The following is a 7,963-nucleotide window of genomic DNA, read 5'->3' as shown; positions in this document are numbered from 1 at the left end:
ACAATATCTGCTATCTATCTGTTGGTGACTGCTGGTGGTCATTGTGAAGTTCGCCGGTAAAAAATCCATCTGCAACTATGTTGGATTCATTAATGTTGAAGGCGACAAGATCAGTGCTAAGTTTCTGAAGCATAGTTGTTAGAGGTCTGTTGATGGGAAGTCCATCTTCACATTTAGAAAGAATGATAAAGGAGTCATCCCTAGAATTGATGTGCTCAAAAAACTACCCGCACCACAAAAGCTTGGTGCTAAAGCCGGAAGAGAGCACACATTTACATTCCCCTGCAGCCTTGACAAATGGGATGTCCAGGATGTGGTGCTTGGCCTTGTTCAAACAAAGTTTGTTTTTAATATAAACATTATTGATTTCATGTAAACATTACATCAATGCTAAATAAAGAATTTGTATTGAATTTTTCTTGCTTTTTTTTTTACTTCAGTTATCAATGGCACAATTTACCCCACTGAATTCTCTCGAATGGCACAACTTACCCCGGGCTTGGGGCAAGTTGTGCCACGAGACCACTTTGTTTTTCTAAAGCTATATTTCTCAAACAGTTGAAATCCAAAGTAATGCACAGCATCCTAAACTATATGTACATATGTAAGTTGTATGCATGACTGTAATCCCCATGCTTGAAAGGCACTTAAAGTAAAAATTGGGACTAATTACCCCACTCTCCCTTAAATGTGATTGGTTAAAAAATAATGATCAGAAACTTGGGTCACTATTTTCTCAGAGGAGTTGGTGTTGTGTCTTTTGACCAGACCAGTTGAGAAGCACTGCTTTAGATGACTGAGTTCACAGGTTTCCTGCAAGAACTCAAGATTTTAAAGCACTGCATGCATCCTAATTTAGATCTTTTTCTCCTGCCTGTGTTTAGTGTGTTTCAGAATCATCATGTAGCTATCCTCCATTTACTGGTCACCAATTCATTTGAATACACATAATTGTATAATGAAAAGTTCTTAGAGATACATGCACTGCATGACTGCACAGTGGTGGAGTGGATAACACTGCGGCCTCCTAACATAGAGGTTGCGTGATTGAATCTTGAAGGCAGAACTGGAGTGCCCTGTGTTTATTCTAATAGAGCTGATGTTTAACTATTTTAATGTCCTGAAATAAAAAGCATAAACCGCCCTAAAGACATTCTCTGTCTGCCTCCCATCTATGTGTGATCATGCCTTGGGTAATTTAGCTTTTTGGGAGGTTGTTTTTAGCACTAGTTCAACAATAGATCCTTTCCACAGCTTTGGGACCTGGTGCACCTTGTGTAAATGGTGGTCCTTTTAGAAAGACTTACATTTAAATTCTTTATGTTCGATGCACTCATTTGGTAACATGAGGAGAACCTTCCCTAAACAAAGAAGATTGTGGACGTTAGCCTCAAACACCCAAACCAATAAGACCAGTCATTAACCATTATTAACCACAGCTGTGTTGTTTTTTCTTCACGGTCAGGTGTCTGCAGTGAAACAATAGAGCACAGCCAAACATTGAGTGTAAACAAGTAAACAACAAAAACATTTTTAAGCTGAAGAATACAGAGTGAGTACATCAACAGAATATGCTGGAAACTTAAGCACGCTTTCCGCTGTTTCTAGCAGCAGCTAGGAGTTAGTATTGTCGGTCAAAGCTGTCCACAGCCTTCACAATGACAGCTTCAGTGGGACTTCACTTTGAGACATGGACACTTTGACACCGTTACAGAAAAGAGAAAGTCTTTGATGAGTAAGTCAGATACTTTTTTCCTTTTTGTAATGTTTCTCTCTCTGTGTATTCGGCCTACATGCCTCTATGCTTCCTGAAACCTGTCACTTTAAAATGTGAGTCTAAATCCTTTTAGTGTTGCTCTCTCTGCCTTGTACTGGCCTGACTCTTCTAAGACTAACTTTCTTAAACTGGTTTTAACAGGAACAGGGATCAGATGAAAAACATGTTGCAATGAAGAAAAAAAAAAAACCCTTCCAAATGTGAGTCAAGTTTTGATTGATCTTGTCTGTCTTTACCTCTCTGTCCATCTTTCTTTGCTGCTGTTTGAATGTGTCTGTAACTGCTTGCTGTGTCCTTGTTGATGACTTGGAGGTTTTGGAGCTGTGTCTTGTTGTTTGTCTCCGTCTGCTGTCTGTGTGCCCGGGGAGAAACGATGAGGAAGAAAGCCCGCCGAGGCTTCTGAAAGTTTGAGAACTTGTTGTTTGTTCAGGCTGATTCAGGTTTAAATGCAACCTTTTAGAATCTGAATTAAAGTGTCCTATTCATGCATTTTGATACGTCGGCCTATTGATACTTATTACTGGTGTTTTTACATTGCTTGAGTTTTTGAGCAGCTTTCCAGCACCTTTTGAATGTTTGTGTGGTTATTTGTGAGTATTTCCTCTTGCTTGGTTTGCTGCACTTTGAAGGCCCTGGGTGCTTTTTTTCTGAATGCTACGCGATTAGATAACAGTTTAGAAGTCATGCCCTTGATGCCGATCGATCGATTTTTGTTGTTGTTTTCTTTGGGACATGATATGTGTCTGTTTGCTATCTACTCCATTCTGATATTCATCTTAAAGTCTAAATGCATTCATCATAGAAACTGTGGCCCAGCCTGGAAATAACAAAACTGATAGTGAGTGTTTTTAACCAGCAGAGGGAACTGTTGGCTGCTTTTAGCTTCTCTTATTATCAGCCTCACCATTTATATAGAAAACATGTTAAAACAGTGCATGTTGCATTTTCATGACACAACTCAAAGAAAAATACATTTATATATAAAATTATATTTTTTTTTTCTGTACAAACTTAAAATAATCATAAATGGAGGGTATTATTTCATCAATCATACCTCCCATTTTTTTCTGTCTTTTGCTTCTTTTTTCCTTTCCTTCTGCTCGATTGCTCATTTTCTTCCTCATTTCTCCCTGCTGCTGTTGTACCTTAAAAAAGGGAGAATGGAAAATAAACATATCTACATTAAAAGTTCAGCCAAGGACCCCCTTGTTCTGCCAAAAAGCATTTTTTCGGAAATAATTTGGGAAAATTACGTAAATAAATCGACGTGTTCATCATTCAATATTATAAATGACTATCCTCAAGTTTGAAAAAGTGCCCTATTTGATTGTGCATGGAGAACATATGTTGTTCATTAATTAGTCTTTAATCAGTGTTTGGCTAGTCCTAGATATCATTATGTTGGTTTGTTTTGCTGCAACTTTTTTTGTAACGATGTTTGTCATGTATGCCTTGCAGTACTGCTGATCTGCATCATCCTCTGGTAGACTATTGTCACGCTGGTCTAAGAAGGTCTTAGCCACTTCCATACGAAACTCCAGGAACTGCATGATGCTCTTCTTTGGTGTACCACTGTAGCGATTCAGCTGTACTGACATCACTCATTCATCAACCAGTTCATTCATTCACCAATCCAGCCGTTCACGCCCACCTAGCACCAATCATCCAATAACGCACAATTTAAAACCACCCCTCCAAACACTCGCGTTCAGGACTTCTGAAGAGACACACCTCAAACCATATAAAAAACTAAATTACTCTTACCTGCTTGCGGAAGTATCTGCTGTTGAAACCTTTGATCGCTGCCTCTTGGTAAGAGCTAAAAGAAAGTTAGCATCCATAACATTCCGTCCGTTAACGTTCTCTGTTTAAACTCGTACTTTTATAAACTCCGCAGAATAACGAGCTTCATCACAGCCGTGTCATCCCTGACATCTCAGACTACTGACGGGAGGTCCATCCATCCATCCATCCATTTTCTGCCTCTTATCCGGGGTCGGGTCGCGGGGGCAGCAGTCTAAGCAGAGACACCCAGACTTCCCTCACCCCAGACACCTCCTCCAGCTCTTCCGGTGGGACCCCAAGGCGTTCCCAAGCCAGCCGAGAGACATAGTCTCTCCAGCATGTCCTGGGTCTACCCCGAGGCCTCCTCCCGGAGGGACATGCCCGGAACACCTCCCTAGGGAGGCGTCCAGGGGGCATCCGGACCAGATGCCCGAACCACCTCAACTGACTCCTCTCGATGTGGAGGAGTAACGGCTCTACTCCGAGCTCCTCCCTGGTGACCAAGCTCCTCACCCTATCTCTAAGGGTGCGCCCAGCCACCCTACGGAGGAAGCCCATTTCGGCCGCTTGTATCCGAGATCTCGTTCTTTAGGTCATGACCCAAAGCTCATGACCATAGGTGAGGGTAGGAACGAAGATCGACTGGTAAATCGAGAGCTTCGCCTTTCGGCTTAGCTCCTTCTTCACCACGACGGACCGATACAGCGACCGCATGACTGCAGACGCCGCACCGATCCGTCTGTCGATCTCGCGCTCCATCTTCCCCCCACTCGTGAACAAGACCCCGAGATACTTAAACTCCTCCACCTGGGGCAAGGACTCCCCACCGACCCGAAGAGGGCAAACCACCTTTTTCCGGTCGAGAACCATGGCCTCAGATTTAGAGGTGCTGATCCTCATCCCAGCCGCCTCACACTCGTTAGCGAACCGCCCCAGTGCACGTTGGAGGTCTGGTTTCGATGGAGCCAACAAGACCACATCATCTGCAAAAAGCAGAGACGAGATCCTGTGGTCCCCGAACCGGACCCCCTCCGGCCCCTGGCTGCGCCTAGAAATTCTGTCCATAAAAGTAATGAACAGAACCGGTGACAAAGGGCAGCCCTGCCGGAGGCCAACGCGCACCGGGAACAGGTCCGACTTACTGCCGGCAATGCGAACCAGACTCCTGCTCTGGTTGTACAAGGACCGGACCGCCCTTAGCAAAGGGCCCCGAACCCCATACTCCCGGAGCACCCCCCACAGGGAGCCGCGAGGGACACGGTCGAATGCCTTCTCCAGATCCACAAAGCACATGTGGACTGGTTGGGCAAACTCCCATGAACCCTCGAGCACCCGCTGGAGAGTGTAGAGCTGGTCCAGTGTTCCACGGCCAGGACGAAAACCACATTGTTCCTCTTGGATCCGAGGTTCGACAATCAGCCGGACCCTCCTCTCCAGAACCCTGGAATAGACTTTACCAGGGAGGCTGAGGAGTGTGATTCCCCGGTAGTTGGAACACACCCTCCGGTCCCCCTTCTTGAAAAGAGGGACCACCACCCCGGTCTGCCAGTCCAGAGGCACTGTCCCCAACCTCCACGCGACGTTACAGAGGCGTGTCAACCATGACAGCCCCTGCACATCCAGCGACTTAAGATACTCAGGGCGAATCTCATCCACCCCCGGAGCCTTGCCACCAAGGAGCTTGCCAACTACCTCGGTGACTTCGGCTTGGGTGATAGACGAGTCTACCTCTGAGAACTCAGCCTCTGCTCCCTCGGTGGGAGACGTGACGGTGGGATTGAGGAGATCCTCGAAGTATTCCTTCCACCGTCCGACGACATCCCCAGTTGAGGTCAGCAGCTCCCCTCCTCCACTGTAAACAGTGTTGGTGAAGCACTGCTTCCCCCTCCTGAGGCGACGGACGGTTTGCCAGAATTTCCTCGAGGCCGACCGAAAGTCCTCCTCCATGGCCTCCCCGAACTCCTCCCAGGCCCGAGTTTTTGCCTCCACGACCGCCCGGGCTGCGGAACGCCTGGCCTGCCGGTACCCGTCAGCTGCCTCAGGAGTCCTATGCGCTAGCAGCGCCCGATAGGACTCCTTCTTCAGCTTGACGGCCTCCCTTACTTCCGGTGTCCACCACCGGGTTCGGGGATTGCCGCCACGACAGGCACCAGAGACCCTGCGACCACAGCTCCGAGCAGCTGCTTTGACAATGGAGGTGGAGAACATGGTCCACTCGGACTCAATGCACCCAGCCTCCCCCGGGATCTGCGAAAAGCTCGTCCGGAGGTGGGAGTTGAAGACCTCGCTAACAGAGGGTTCAGCCAGACGTTCCCAGCAGACCCTCACTACACGTTTGGGCCTGCCGAGTCTGACCGGCTTCCTCCCCTGCCAGCGCATCCAACTCACCACCAGGTGGTGATCAGTTGACAGCTCAGCCCCTCTCTTCACCCGAGTGTCCGAGACACACGGCCGAAGATCAGATGACACGACCACAAAGTCTATCATCGACCTCCGGCCTAGGGAGTCTTGGTGCCACGTGCACTTATGGACATCCCTGTGCTCGAACATGGTGTTCGTTATGGACAAACTGTGGCTAGCACAGAAGTCCAATAACAGAACACCGCTCTGGTTCAGATCAGGGAGGCCGTTCATCCCAATCACCCCACTCCAGATCTCACTGTCGTTGCCCACGTGAGCATTGAAGTCCCCCAGTAGAACAATGGAGTCCCCAGTCGGAGCACTGTCCAGCACCCCTCCCAGGGACTCCAAGAAGGCCGGGTACTCCACACTGCCGTTCGGGCCATAGGCCGAGACGACAGTGAGAGCCCTGTCCCCTACCCGGAGGCGCAGGGACACGACCCTCTCGTTCACCGGGGTGAACTCCAACACCTGGCGGCTGAGCTGTGGGGCTATGAGCAAGCCCACACCAGCCCGCCGCCTCTCACCGCGGGCAACTCCAGAGAAGTAGAGAGTCCAGCCCCTCTCGAGGAGCTGGGTTCCAGAGCCCAAGCAGTGCGTGGAGGTGAGCCCGACTATATCTAGCCGGTACCTCTCAACCTCCCGCACAAGCTCAGGCTCCTTCCCCCCCAGTGAGGTGACGTTCCATGTCCCGAACGCCAGAAGCTGCGTCCGGGGATCGGGTCGCCGAGGCCCCCGCCGTCGACTGCCGCCCGATCCACATTGCACCCGACCCCTACGGCTTCCTCTGTGGGTGGTGGGTCCACAGGAGGACGGGCCCGCGTCATCCTTTCGGGCTGAGCCCGGCCGGGCCCCACGGGCAAGAGCCCGGCCACCAGGCGCTCTCCTGCGGGCCCCAACCCCAGGCCTGGCTCCAGGGTGGGGCCCCGGCTCCGCCATGCCGGGCGACGTCACGGTCCTAGTTGTTATACCTTTCATAGGGGTTTTATGAACTGCTTTTGGTCTGACCCGTCACCTAGGACCTGTTTGCCTTGGGTGACCCTGCTGGGGGCTCAAAGCCCCCGACAACATAGCTCCTAGGGTCATTCGGGTGCTCAAACTCCCCCACCACGATAAGGTAGCAGTTCAGGGGGGAGCTGACGGGAGGTACAGTGACTTATTATTTAGTAAAGTTGAAAATGATTTGGTGTGTTCCAAAAAGTTACATTGTTGTTTCCGGGTTGTTTGTAGGGTGGGAATCCGTGGTAAAACCCGGACTGGATCTTTTATTCAGTGGATCGGAAAGAAATGACTGAACGGGTGGTGGAATATGGAATGGATCGTCCTCATGGAATTTCAAAATACAAAAACTGAAAAATGAACTAGTGTCTGTTGTATATATTTATTGTAAAATTGTCTTCAACCTGTTGTTTATGCATGTTTGTTGTGCGGGTTAATATATATATTGGTTCAAGTTTAACATATTATTATTTGTCAGACTGACTCTGACTGGCACCCCTTCTTTTAAGACAAGACCCGTTACATCACATACAGTGAGGTCTTTTCTCCAAGCCTTAAACAGTCTTCGCTGAGTTGGTCCGATGTAGATCTGCAGAGTTTAGAATTGAACCTGTACAATCATGTTGTCAGTGCAGCAGAAAGATGAGGATTCTCAAGCAGTGATGCATGAAAGCGATGATAATTTTGATGATGTAATTAAAAAGGTTGCTTAATCATACTGTGGTTTACATGTGCATGTTGATGGTTCATGTTGAAGTTTTACATAAACTGAAAGAAAAAACTGTTCAGTAAAAGGAACTCTGAGTTATCTGACCAGCTGCTTGTGATGTGGAGTTTTTACCCATAATGTGGATGTATTTCTATGGAAAGATGATAAAAGACATTTTTGAGGAACATGGATTATTAAATGTGAACAACTTTTTTGGAAATGGCGGACCAAGCAACAGCATCCAAAGCTGTAATGAGAGTTTTTGTCTCTATATCATGTTTGTGTGTAATTGG

The sequence above is a fragment of the Symphodus melops genome (genome assembly GCF_947650265.1).
Source record: "Symphodus melops genome assembly, chromosome: 14".
Lineage (NCBI taxonomy): Eukaryota > Metazoa > Chordata > Actinopteri > Labriformes > Labridae > Symphodus > Symphodus melops.
This window is presented reverse-complemented; position numbering follows the sequence as displayed.